Source organism: Mus caroli, unplaced genomic scaffold (assembly GCF_978045245.1).
Source record: "Mus caroli unplaced genomic scaffold, Mus_caroli_1 scaffold_6, whole genome shotgun sequence".
Taxonomy (NCBI): domain Eukaryota; kingdom Metazoa; phylum Chordata; class Mammalia; order Rodentia; family Muridae; genus Mus; species Mus caroli.
In genome coordinates this window covers 151,016,036-151,030,713 of record NW_028227261.1, presented here as the reverse complement: position 1 = coordinate 151,030,713, position 14,678 = coordinate 151,016,036, and positions in this window count along the sequence as shown.

Here is a 14,678-nt window from a genome sequence, read left to right as displayed (position 1 = left end):
TTTTTATGTCTAGCATTTCTATTTGGTGATTTTTCTATTTTTTGAAACCTCAAGTTCCTTGTTGAGTTTTTTTCCATGCTGGTGGTGACTTTTCCTTCCAAATGTCAACTGTCTCATTCATTTTTATGACTTTTTTTTCTGTGTGATTCTGATCCCCATCCCAGGTTCCTGTCCTGACTTTCTTCAATGATGAACAGTGATATGGAAATGTGAGCCAAATAAACCCTTCCCTCCCCAAGTTGTTTTGGTCATGGTGTTTTGTCACAACTATGGTAGCCATAACTAAGACAAATATATACATATGTTTTCCATATATTATTACAAAAAAGAAAGAGAAAGAAAAAAAGTATAAGCATAGACACAAAAATCCATAACAGTACTATGAAATCAAATCTAGCAGTGTATAAAAAAGGAGACCACCTCAACAACAGCATTATCCTTGGAGTTCAGGGCTTTGTCAATCGTTCAAAAATCAATGAATATAATTCAACATATTAGTAGAAGGCTAAATGAGAAGACACACACTCATACTAATGAGTGTATGGGGGCATTCAACAGCATGATAAAAATCATATAAAATACGAACAGATTATTTCCCTAACCTAATAAAGTATAGTTGATTTTAAAACCATGTAATAATACTCATGGTGAGATACTAGATATTTTCTTGTAAACCTGGAGAACAAGGTAGAAGTATCCTAAACGAACTATTTGGAGAGTAATCCTAAATTATTCACATTTAACATCACACTTAAAGTGTTAACTTAAAGTTATTTAGGCAATATGCAAGTCGAAGAATTTGGAGGCAGACAGACTAGAGAGTAAGAAATGACAGCATCACCTCCAATCTAGATATACATTGAGAATTCCTGGCGCACCCAAGCATAAACAGCTCAGCACAGATGAGGCCCCAGGTTTGCTCTGACAAACACACAGCAAAGAGAGTATAATCTGGTAGCTGGGAAAGTATCTCAGAGGTAGAGTACTTGCTTAGTAGACACAAAGCCCCTGGAGTCTAGTTCAATGTTGCAAGAACACAAGGTCACAGTACCTAACATTAACATTCACGAGGCTCTTCTGCTCATTAACATAGGACTACAGGATAATTAGCACTGAAGATCTTCGAAAAAGCCACATGAAAACTCTTAGAAGTTTTCTAAAATATGCCCATATTCATATATAACAAAATTTTAAATAAAGTTATCCTGCATGGGCTACAATGGCTCTGCTAGACTCTATAGCTATCATACAAAAACACAGAGATAGGTGTGGGTTACCTCTTTTCTAATTGTTGGTCAGTGGGGTCTCATAGACCTCCACAAACAGTACAGCTGATGGTCACTGCTCTTGGTCGTCCTTCAGGATCCTTGATGGTAAAAACTTATTGCTGAAGGTGACATGTATTGAGACAAAGAACATGGAGAAATTTAGCCAATACTGACCTGGAAGCTTCATCCCTAAATGGGTAGCTTTCATAGTGCTAGAAGGTGCTGTGTATAGTACTGAGGTAGAGAAGTAATGAACAGTGCTAACCAGCTGCAAATCCTGTGAACTACAAAAGAATGTATGCTAGTGCATGCCCATAATCCCAGCACTCAGGAAAGGCTGACCTCATTGACTTTGAAGATTAGCTTGGTCTACATAATGACTTCCAAGCTAGCTAGGTCGACATAGTGAGATCCCTCTTTTTGGTTGTTGTTTTATTTCGTTTTGTTTTGTTTTTGTTTCTCTGTGTAGCCCTGGCTGTCCTGGAACTCACTTTGTAGACCTGGCTGGCCCCGAACTCAGAAATCTGCCTGCCTCTGCCTCCCAAGTGCTGGAATTAAAGGCGTGCGCCACCACTGCCCAGCGTGAGATCTTTTTGAAAACAAACAAAAACATAAACAGATAAAGAAAAACCTAATCAACCGACCAACTAAACAATCAACCAAAAAAATCTAAAAGGTTCTTAACATGTACCATATGTCTTATAAACATTGCAAACAAAAATGGGTCCTAGAGGCTGGAGAGATGGCTCAGCAGTTAAAAGCACTGACTGCTCTTACAAAGGATCCAGGTTCAATTCCCAGCACCCACATGGCAGCTAACAGCTGTCTGTAACTCTGGTACCAGGGATCCAACAGCTTCATCTGGTCTCTGAGAACATCAAGCATGCATAGGAAACATAGCCATATATGTAGGCAAAATAACAATACACATAAATAACTAATTTAAAGTGGATCATAAATCTACATTGAAAATATAATACTGCATAAATTCTACAGAAAACTTAAGGAAAAATCTGCATGACTTTACGTTTAGTGATGACTTTTTAGATTCAAATGGAAAAGCACAATTCAAGAAAGAAAGAAAAAAAACCCATGTAAGGAGACTTGACAAAATGAGAACACAAGCCACAGACTAAGAAAATATGTGCAGATCACATATCTGATCATGCCTGCAATATTAAAGAATTCTTAATATTCAACAATAAAAATTAATAAAGTACTTTTTAAATAGGCAAGCAATCTGAAGAAACATTTTCCCTAATTTTTTTACAGTTTATAAATAAATAACTGAGCCAGTCCTGGGTATCATTTGTAATTAGGAATACAAAGGAGAACTGGAGAGATGGCTCAGCGGTTAAGAGCACTTGTTGCTCTTCCAGAGATCCTGAATTCAATTCCCAGCAACCACATGGTAGCTTAAAACCATCTGTAATGGGATCTGATACCGTCTTCTTATTTGTCTGAAGACAGCAACAGTGTATTCATATACATTAAATATATATATATATATATATATATATATATATATATATTAAAGAAATACAAGGAGAATCACAATGAGACTATAGTGGAAGTCTTTACATTCAACACTATCAGATACCACAAAGATTCGAAGCACCAAGAACTGTTACTGGGCAACACAAGGAAAAGCACTTTAGAAAGCAGATGTATGGAAATGTGTGATAAAATAATCACAAAAGAAAACACATCCTAAAGCCTAGTCTTGACACAGAATCTTTGCTACCTAGATGGATTACATAGAATACAACAGAAACAAAACAATAAAAACTCTAGTTATGCATGTTGTTGGCCAAGCTAGACTAAGGTTACACTCATAAAATCAGAGAAACTTTCCTAAGACCTAAGGATTCCATAGCATTTCAGATGCAGGTAGTATAAACCAAGGTAAATAAAACTCACTTTTCAGGTATCAGACAATCTCACGGGCAACTAAAATAGAAAATTCGGTCTTACCTACATAAAAATTCAGATGGCATAGTTTGGAGGAAAATCAGCTGGTTGGTGAGCAAGAAAATCTCAGAAAGGGAATTTCTCAGACAAATTTTTTGCATATACTCTGACCAAATTTCTTGTGAATTCCTGATCTGCTCCTGTGTTGGGCAGACTCCAAGCAGCCACAGGTAGGCTACAAGAACTTCTGTATGAGTAACAACCCATCACCCAAGGGTTCCGGCTAACGCAAACATGACCCTCAACACTCGTTAGAGCAGTGGTTCTCAACCTTTCTAATGGTAGGATCATTTATGTTAGTGACCCTCAACCATAAAATTATTTTGTTGCTACCTCATAAGTGTGACTTCACTACCGGGATGAATTCTAGTGTAAATAACTGATGTGACCCCCTCAGGTCTCGACTTACAGGCTGAGAATCACTGCTTTAGAGAAAACAATCAAATCATGAAATTTAATTACTAGGAATACCAAGAAACAGGAACCCATGTGCCACAAATAAGATGGCTTGTGGAGGCTGACCCTGGGAAGGAACAGTCAGTAGAATTAGCAAAAGGGTTCTAAAAAACAGTGCACATGGAATGAGCAGCTGTAAATTTCAATAAAGAAAAAGAAGTTATTAAAAGATATGAAGTGTTCTAGAACTTAAAATTATACTACTAGAGTGAAACATTTCACAGGCTGGGATGTCAGGTCAGGAAGAGAGCATGCCTACCATGGATGTGACTCTGGCTTCCAGTTCTCAGCACTGACTGCAACTATGTCAGCAAGCCAAAGTACTACCATAAATATTCATTGAGAGTTAACAATGTGTTAAGTGGATGCTTTGGGAGCACTGCTCTGTGTATGAGGCACAGGAGGTGAGAAGTGAAGTGTGGCTGTGCTGTGGGCAGCATCTCCATCTGTGGCTCTTCACTTTTGTGTACAAATAAAAGGAAAATTGGGCACAGTGGGTGACAAGACCCGGGGATAGGGATCAGAAGTGATGGGTTGGATGAATACTGATGAGGCCATCAAAATTCAAAAGGGTAAACAGGATGGCTGCCAAAAATAAGGCAAGAGAAATCGAGAAACACTAAATCAGAGTCTAGGTGTTAGGGAGCTGGATGAGCCCAGTAAACATCAATGATGGTAAGCTACATGTGAAAAGCAAAAAAACAAAACCAATTTTCTCCCATCCCTTCCCTCCTCTCTCCCCCTTCCTCTTTCCCCACAGATCTCTTCCTCATCTTCCCTTCCTGTCTCCTCTTCTTCTTCTTTTTCCCTTTTGTTTCTTCTATTGAAAAATTTTCTCATATAATAATATATTTTGATTGTGGCTTTTCCAACCCCTACTCCTCCTAGTTCCTTCCCACTTCCCCTCCCATTCAGATCCTCTTCCTTTCTGTCATTAGAAAGCAAACAGGCTTCTAAGGGATAATAATAAAATAAGATAAAAGAAAAATCAACACATCAAAATTGACAAAAGAAACAAAAGGAAGGAAAAGAGCCCAAGAAAAAACACAAGAATCAGAGACACACTGACCCACTTGTTAATTCACTAAATCCTACAAAAACAACTGTTAGCTCTCTATCAGATATGCAGTTGGTAAAAATCTTTTCCCATCCTGTAGGCTATCACTTTGTCTAAATTTTGCTGTCCTGTGCAGTGCAGAAGCTTTTCAGTTTCTTGAGGGTCCATTTATTAATTGTTGATCTTAGTGTTTCCTTTTGTAAAGTTCAGTGTATTTGGTTTTATGTTGATGCCTTTGATCCATTTGGAGTTGACTTTTGTGTAGGGTAGTATGGATCTATTTGAATTCTTCTACATGCAGCTGTCCAATTTGACCAGCACCATTTGTTGAAGATGCTGTCTTTTGTCTAGTGTGTATTTCTGGCTTCTTTATAAAAAAAAACAAAACAAAACAGATATCCATAGGTATGTGGATTTATATCTAGGACTTCCATTCCATTGATCAAGTGTCTGGTTTTGTAAAATCACCATGGTGTTTTTACTACTATAGCTTAGTAGTACAAGTAAGAATTGGGGATGACAATACCTCCAATAGTTCTTTTACTATTCAGGATTGCTGCTTTAACCATCCATTGTTTTCATTGTTTTGTTTTTGTTTCTTTGTTGCATTCACGTGTGTGTGTGTGTGTGTGTGTGTGTGTGTGTGTGTGTTTCAAGGACTGTGAAGAACTGTGTTGGAATTTTGATGAGAATTGTACTGAATCTGATAGTTGTTTTTAGTAGGATGGCCATTTTTACTATATTAGTCTTACTGATCTATAAATATGGGAGATATTTTTATCTTCTGATATCATATCATACTTTATGTGAAGCTATTGTGAAAGGTGTTTGTCTTTCTGACTTGTTTCTCAGTCTGTCATTTGTATTTAAGAGGTAGACTGAGTTTTGTGAGTTAATCTTATATTCAGCCACTTTGCTTTTGTTTATGAGATGTGGGAGTTCCCTGGCAGAATTTTTCGGGTCACTTATGTATACCATCATATCATCCTCAAGAACTGTACTTTGACTTCTTCTCCTATTTATACTCCATTGGTCTCCTTCTGACACCTTATTGCTCTAGTTAAGACCTCAAGTATTATATTGGATAGATATGGAGAGTGTGAACAGCCTTATTTTGTTCCTTGATTTTGTGGAATTGCATTATGTTTCTCTCTATTTAAGTTGATGTTGACTATGGGCTTGCTGTAAATTGCCTTTATTATGTTTAGGTATGTCCCATGTATCCCTAATCTTTCCACAACTTCTATCATGAAGAGGTGTTGGATTTTGTTAAAGGTCTTTTCTGCATATAATCATGTGTTTTTTCAGTTTTTTTTAATATGGTAGATTATAATGGTTGATTTTTGTAATTGAACTCTCCCTGTATCTCTGGGATGAAGCCTACTTGACTATGGTGGATAATCTTTTTGATGTGTTCATGGACTCTGTTTGCAAGAATTTTATTGAGCCTTTTTTTTTTTTTTGGAGGGGTATGGTGGTATACAGCTTTAATCCCAGCATTTAGGAGGCAGAGGCAGAGGCAGAGGCAGAGGCAGAGGCAGAGGCAGAGGCAGAGGCAGAGGCAGAGGCAGAGGCAGAGGCAGAGGCAGAGGCAGAGGCAGAGGCAGAGGCAGAGGCAGAGGCAGAGGCAGAGGCAGAGGCAGAGGCAGAGGCAGAGGCAGAGGCAGAGGCAGAGGCAGAGGCAGAGGCAGAGGCAGAGGCAGAGGCAGAGGCAGAGGCAGAGGCAGGCAGATATATCTTGAGTTCAAGCCCAGCCTAGTCTACAAATTGAGTTCCAGAAAAGCCAGGGGCTATTAGAGAAACCCTGGAAAGAGAAGGGAGGAAGGGGGAGGGAGAAGGAGAATCCATAAAATAAATTCACCTATAATTCTCTCTCTTCATTGTGTATTTATGTTATCATGGTAACTGTGGCTTCATAAAGTGAATTGGAAAATGTTCCTTATGTTTCTATTTTGTGGAATAATTTGAGGAGTATTGGCATTAACTCTTGTTTTAAAGTCATAGAAATCTGTACTAACTGTCTCCTGAGAGGCACTACCAGTACCTGACAAATACAGAGGTAGATGCTCTCAGCTAACCATTGGACTGAGTACTGGGTCCCCAATGGAGCAGCCAGAGAAAGAACCCAAGGAGTTGAAGGGGTTGGCAACCCCATTGGAGGAACAACAATATGAACCAACCAGTACCCCCAGAGCTTCCAGGGACTAAACCACCAACCAAAGAGTAGACATGGAGGGACTCATGGCTCCAGCCACATATGTAGCAGAGCATGGTCTTGTCAGTCATCAATGGGAGGAGAGGCCCTTGCCCCAGTGTGGGGGAATGCCAGGGCCAGGAATTGGGAATGGGTGGGTTGGTGAGCAGGAGGAGGAAGGAAGAGATAGGGAGTTTTTGGAGGGGAAACCAGGAAAGGGGATAATATTTGAAATGTAAATAAAGAAAATATCTAATAAAAAAAAAGGAATCTACTAAAACTATCTGCCCCTCTCCCCTTTTTGATTGGGAGACTTTTAATTGCTGCTTCTCTTTTACTAGGGGGCTGTAGGTCTCTTTAAATTGTTTAACTGACCTTGATTTGACTTTGGTAAGTGGTATGTACTGAGAAAGTTATCCATTTCTTTTAGACTTTCTAATTTGGTGGGGTACATTTATGTATGTATGTATGTATGTATGTATGTATGTATGTATGTATGTATGTATTCATTTATACAGTTATTGCATTTTTTATGGGTGCATTATAGGCAAAAAATCTACTATGATGTAGAGCATGTGGACAATCTCTCTTTACTCCTCTCCATGTTCAAATTTAATTATGTTTGGTGAGAGTTTTGTTTTTAAATATTTCTCATTCACATCCCAATCACAGTTTCCCCTATCTCCTATACTCCCAGTCCCTTCATCTCCCCTCTCCTTCCCACCTTCAACTCCTTTGCTATTTCTCCTCAGAAAACAGGAGGCCTTCCCTGGACATTAATCAGCCTTAGCATATCAAGTTGCAGTAAGATTAGGCTTATCTTCTATTGACGCTAGACAAGGCAGCCCAGATAGGAGAAAAGGATCCAAAAGTAGTCAGGGACAGCCCCTGCTGCACCTGTTAGGAGTCCCGCATGAAGACCCAGCTGCACAACTGCAACATATGTGCAGAGGACCTAGGTCCATCCTATGTATGCTCTCTAATTGGCTGTTCAGGTTCTATGAACACCTCTGCTCCCAGGTTAGTTGATTCTGTAAGTTTTCTTGTAGTGTTCTTGGCTCCTCTGACTTCTTCAATCCTTTCTCTCCCTCTTCTACAGGATTCCCTAAGCTCCACCTAATATTTTGCTGTGGGTCAATCAGTTGCTGGGTGAAGCCTCTCTGATGACAATTATATTAGGCTTCTGTCTGCAAGTATGTCGGAATATCATTAATAGTGTCAGGGTTGGGCTCCCTTTCATGTCATAGGTCCCAAGTTGGACCAGTCATTGGTTGGGCATTCCCCCAATTTTTGCTCCATCTTTTACCCCTGCACAACTTGTAGGCAGGACTAAGGTTTTGTGCCTGGGCTGGTGTCCCCCATTTCTCCACTGAAAGTCTTGCCTGATTATAGGAGATAGCCATTTAAGGTTACAGATCTTCTATTGGTAGAAATCTTAGCTAAGGTCACCCTCAATGATTCACAGGAGTTGCCATTGTCCTAGGTTTCTAGCTTGTCCCAGAGATGCTCCCTTTCCATTCCAGTTGTCTTTTTGAGAACGCTCTTTCTCCATTCTCCCCCTAACTGGGTCCCTCCTGTTCCCATCCCCAACCCTCCCCTACACTAGTATCTTTACTCCCTCCACCCCACCTCCATGCCTAATCTATATTCTCAGTGAGATTCAAGTATCCACCCTTGAGCTCTCCTTGTTATTTAGCTTCTTTGGGTCTGTGGATTGTAGCATGGTTATCCTGTACTTTGTGGCTAATATTCATTTATAAGGGAGTGCATACCATGTTTGTGTTTCTGGATCTGAACTGCCTCACTCAGGATGATCTTTCCTAGTTCCATCCATTTGCCTGCAAATTTCATGATGTCATTGTTTTTTTTTTAATTAGATATATTCTTCATTTATATTTCAAATGCTATCCCAAAAGTCCCTTTACCCCCCCCCCCCCCTGCTCCCCAATCCACCCACTCCTGCTTCCTGGCCATGGCATTCCTCTGTACTGGGGCATATAATCTTGCAAGACCAGGGGCATCTCCTCCCATTAATGGCCTACTAGGCTAACCTCTGTTACATATGCAGCTAGAGACACAAGCTCTGGGGGATACTAGTTAGTTCATATTGTTGTTCCTCCTATAGGGTTGCAGACCCCTTTAACTCCTTGGGTACTTTCTCTACCTCCTTCATTGGGGGCCCTATGTTCCATCCAATAGATGACTGTGAGCATCCACTTCTAGGTTTGCCAGGCACTGGCATAGCCTCACAAGAGACAGCTATATTAAGGTCCTGTAAGCAAAACCTTTCTGGCATATGCAATAGTGTCTGGATTTGGTGATTGTTTATGGGATGGATACCCGGGTGGGGCAGTCTCTGGATGGTACTTCCTTCTGTCTCAGCTCCGAACTTTGTCTCTGTAACTCCTTCCATGGGTATTTTGTTCCCCAGTCTGAGAAGGAACGAAGTATCCACACTTTGGTCTTCCATCTTCTTGAGTTTCATGTGTTTTGCAAATTGTACCTTGGGTATTTTAAGTTTCTGGACTAATATCCACTTATCAGTGAGTGCATACCATGTGTTCTTTTGTGATTGGGTTACCTCACTCAGGATGATGCCCCCCAGATCCATCCATTTGCCTAAGAATTTCATGAATTCATTGTTTTTAATAGCTGAGTAGTACTCCAGTGTAAATGTACCACATTTTCTGTATCCATTCTTCTGTTGAGGGACATCTGGGTTCTTTCCAGCTTCTGGCTATTATAAATGAGGCTGCTATGAACATAGTGGAGCATGTGTTCTTATTACAAGTTGGAACATCTTCTGGGTATATGCCTGTGAGAGGTATTGCTGGGTCTTCCGGTAGTACTATATCCAATTTTCTGAGGAACCACCAGACTGATTTCCAGAGTGGTTGTACCAGCTTGCAATCCCACCAGCAATGGAGGAGGGTTCCTCTTTCTCCACATCCTTGACAGCATCTGCTGTCACCTGATTTTTTTTGTTTTTTTGTTTTTTTTGTTTTTTGTTTTTCGAGACAGGGTTTCTCTGTGTAGCCCTGGCTGTCCTGGCACTCACTTTGTAGACCAGGCTGGCCTCGAACTCAGAAATCCGCCTGCCTCTGCCTCCCCAGTGCTGGGATTAAAGGCATGCGCCACCACGCCCGGCGTCACCTGAATTTTTAATCTTAGCCTTTCTGACTGGTGTGAGGTGGAATCTCAGGGTTGTTTTGATTTGCCTTTCCCTGATTATTAAGGATGTTGAACATTTTTTTTTTTCAGGTGATTCTCAACCATTCGGCATTACTCAGTTGAGAATTCTTTGTTTAGCTTTGTACCCTCTTTTTTTTTTTTTAAATGGAGTTATTTGATTTTCTGGAGTCCACCTTCTTGAGTTCTTTGTATATATTGGATCCCCTATCAGATTTAGGATTGTTAAAGATCCTTTCCCAATCTGTTGGTGGCTTTTTTGTCTTATTGACAAGGTCTTTTGCCTTACAGAAGCTTTGCAATTTTATGAGGTACCATTTGTTGATTCTTGGTCTTACAGCACAAGCTATTGCGGTTCTGTTCAGGGAATTTTCCCCCTGTGCCCATATCCTCGAGGCTTCCCCCCACTTTCTCCTCTATAAATTTCAGTGTCTCTGGTTTTATGTGGAGTTCCTTGATCCACTTAGACTTGAGCTTTGTAAAAGGAGATAAAAATGGATCAATTCACATTCTTCTACATGATAACCGCCAGTTGAGCCAGCACCATTTGTTTAAAATGCTGTCTTTTTTCCACTGGATGGTTTTAGCTCCTTTGTCAAAGATCAAGTGACCATAGGTGTGTGGTTCATTTCTGGGTCTTCAATTCTATTCCATTGATCTACCTGTCTGTCACTGGACCAGTACCATGCAGTTTTTATCACAATTGCTCTGTAGTACAGCTTGAAGCCAGGCATGGTGATTCTACCAGAGGTTCTTCTATCATTGAGAATAGTTTTTGCTATCCTAGGTTTTTTGTTATTCCAGATGAATTTGCAAATTGCCCTTTCTAACTCAGTAAAGAATTGAGTTGGAATTTTGATGGGGATTGCATTGAATCTGTAGATTGTTTTCAGAAAGATAGCCATTTTTACTATATTGATCCTGCCGATCTATGAGCATGGGAGATCTTTCTATCTTTTGAGATCTTCAATTTCTTTCTTCAGAGACATGAAATTCTTTTTTTTTTTTTTTAAGATTTATTTATTATTATAAGTAAGTACATTGTAGCTGTCTTCAGACACACCGGAAGAGGGCGTCAGGTCTCATTACTGATAGTTGTGAGCCACCATGTGGTTGCTGGGATTTGAACTCTGGACCTTCAGAAGAGCAGTCGGGTACTCTTACCCACTGAGCCATCTCACCAGCCCCCGAGACATGAGATTCTTATACAGATCTTTCACTTCCTTATATAGAGTCACACCAAGGTATTTTATTTAATTTGTGACTAATGTGAAGGGTGTTGTTTCCTTAATTTCTTTCTCAGCCTGTTTATCCTTTGTGTAGAGAAAGGCCACTGTTTGTTTGACTTAATTTTATATCCAGCTACTACACTGAAGCTGTTTATCAGGTTTAGGAGTTCTCTGGTGGAATATTTAGGGTTACTAATATATACTATCATATCATCTGCAAATAGTGATATTTTGACTTCTTCCTTTCCAATTTTTATCCCCTTAATCTCCTTTTGTCGTCTAATTGCTCTGACTAGGACTTCAAGTACTATATTGAATAGGTAGGGAGAAAGTGGGCAGCCTTGTCTAGTCCCTGATTTTAGTGGGATTGCTTCAAGTTTCTCTCCATTTAGTTTGATGTTGGCTACTGGTTTGCTGTAAATTGCTTTTATTATGTTTAGGTATGGGCCTTGAATTCCTGGTCTTTACAAGACTTCCATCATGAATGTGTGTTGGATTTTGTCAAATGCTTTCTTAGCATATAATGCGATGACCATGTGATTTTTGTCTTTGAGTTTGTTTACATAGTCAATTATGTTGATGGATTTCCATATATTAAACCATCCCTGCATCCCTGGGATGAAGCCTACTTGACCATGATGGATGATCATTTTGATGTGTTTTTGGATCTGGTTTTCGAGAATTTTATTGAGTATTTTTGCATCGATATTCATAAGGGAACTTGGTCTGAAGTCTCTTTCTTTGTTGGTCTTTCTGTGGCTTAGGTATCAGAGTAATTCTGGCTTCATAGAATGAAATGGGTAGAGTACCTTCTGTTTCTATTTTGTGGAATAGTTTGAGGAGAATTGGAATTAGTTCTTCTTTGAAGGTCTGATAGAACACTGCACCAAACCCATCTGGTCCTGGGCTTTTTTTGTTTGGGAGACTATTAATGACTGCTTCTATTTCTTTATGGGATATGGGACTGTTTAGATCGTTAATCTGATCCTGGTCTAACTTTGGTACCTTGTATCTGTCTAGAAAATTGTCCATTTCATCCAGGTTTTCCAGTTTTGTTGAGTATAGCCCTTTGTAGTAGGATCTGATATTTTGGATTTTATCAGGTTCTGTTGTTATCTCTCCTTTTTCATTTCTGATTTTGTTAATTAGGATACTGTCCCTGTGCCCTCTAGTGAGTCTGGCTAAGAATTTATCTATATTGTTGATTTTTTCAAAAAGCCAGCTCCTGGTTTGGTTGGTTCCTTGTATAGTTCTTTTTGTTTCCACTTGGTTGATTTCAGCCCTGAGTTTGATTATTTCCTGCTTTGTACTCCTCGTGGGTGAATTTTCTTCCTTTTGTTCTAGAGCTTTTAGATGTGCTGTCAAGCTGCTAATGCATGTTGTCTCTAGTCTCTTTTTGGAGGCACTCAGAGCTATGAGTTTTCCTCTTAGAACTGCTTTTATTGTGTCCCATAAGTTTGGGTATATTGTGGCTTCATTTTCATTAAACTCTAAAAAGTCTTTAATTTATTTCTTTATTTCTTCCTTGAGTAGAGTGTTGTTCAGCTTCCATGTGTATGTTGGCTTTCTATTATTTATGTTGTTATTGAAGATCAGCCTTAGTCCGTGGTGATCTGATAGGATGCATGGTATAATTTCAATACTTTTGTATCTGTTGAGGCCTGTTTTATTACCAATTATATGGTCAATTTTGGAGAGGGTACCATGAGGTGCTGAGAAGAAAGTGTATTCTTTTGTTTTAGGATAAAATGTTCTGTAGATATCTATTAAATCCATTTGTTTCATAACTCCTGTTTGTTTCAATTTGTCTCTGTTTAGTTTTTGTTTCCAGGATCAGTCCATTGATGAGAGTGGGGTGTTGAAGTCTCCCACTATTATTGTGTGAAGTGCAATGTGTGCTTTGTGCTTTCCTAAAGTTTCCTTAATGAATGTGGTTGCCCTTGCATTTGGAGGATAGATATTCAGAATTCAGAATTCATCTTGGAAGATTTTACCTTTGATGAGATGAAGTGCTCCTCCTTGTCTTTTTTGATAACTTTGGGCTGGAAGTTGATTTTATTTGATATTACAATGGCTACTCCAGCTTGTTTCATTGGACCATTTGCTTAGAAAACTGTTTTCCAGCCTTTCACTCTGAGGTAGTGTCAGTCTTTGTCCCTGAGGTGGGTTTCCTGTATGCAGCAAAATGATGGGTCCTGTTATGTAGCCAGTCTTTTAGTCTATGTCTTCTTATTGGAGAATTGAGTCCATTGATATTAAGAGATATTAAGGAAAAGTAATTGTTGCTTCCTGTTATTTTTGTTGTTAGAGTTGGGATTCTGTTCATGTGGCTATCTTCTTTTAGGTTTGTTGAAGAATTACTTTCTTGTTTTTTCTAGAGGTAATATCCCTCCTTGTGTTGGAGTTTTCCCTTTATTATCCTTTGAAGGGCTGGATTCATGGAAAGATATTGTGTGAATTTGGTTTTGTCATGGAATACTTTGGTTTCTCTGTCTATGGTAATTGAGAGTTTTGCTGGGTATAGTAGCCTGGGCTGGCATTTGTGTTCTCTTAGTGTCTGTATAACATCTGTCCAGGATCTTCTGGCTTTCATAGTCTCTGGTGAGAAGTCTGGTGTAATTCTAATAGGTCTGCCTTTATATGTTACTTGGCCTTTCCCCCTTACTACTTTAAATATTCTATCTTTATTTAGTGCATTTGTTGTTCTGATTATTATGTGTCGGGAGGAATTTCTTTTCTGGTAGAGTCTATTTGGAGTTCTGTAGGCTTCTTGTATGTTCATAGGCATCTCTCTCTTTAGGCTAGGGAAGTTTTCTTTTATAATTTTGTTGAAGTAATTTACTGGCCCTTTATGTTGAAAGTCTTCATTCTCATCTATACCTCTTATCCTTAGGTTTGGTCTTCTCATTGTGTCCTGGGTTTCCTAGATGTTTTGAGGAGGATCTTTTTGCATTTTGCATTTTCTTTGATTGTTGTGTCTATGTTTTCTATGGAATCTTCTGCACCTGAGATTTTCTCTTCCATCTCTTGTATTCTGTTGCTGATGCCTCACATCTATGGATCCAGATTTCTTTCCTAGGTTTTCTATCTTCAGCGTTGTCTCACTTTGGGTTTTCTTTATTGTTTCTACTTCCCTTTTTAGGTCTTGGATGGCTTTGTTCAATTCCTTCACCTGTTTGGTGGTGTTTTCCTGTAATTCTTTAAGGGATTTTTATGCTTCCTCTTTAAGGTCTTCTACCTGTTTAGCAGTGTTCTCCTGTATTTCTTTAAATGAGTTATTAATGCCCTGCTCGATGTCCTCTACCAGCATGATT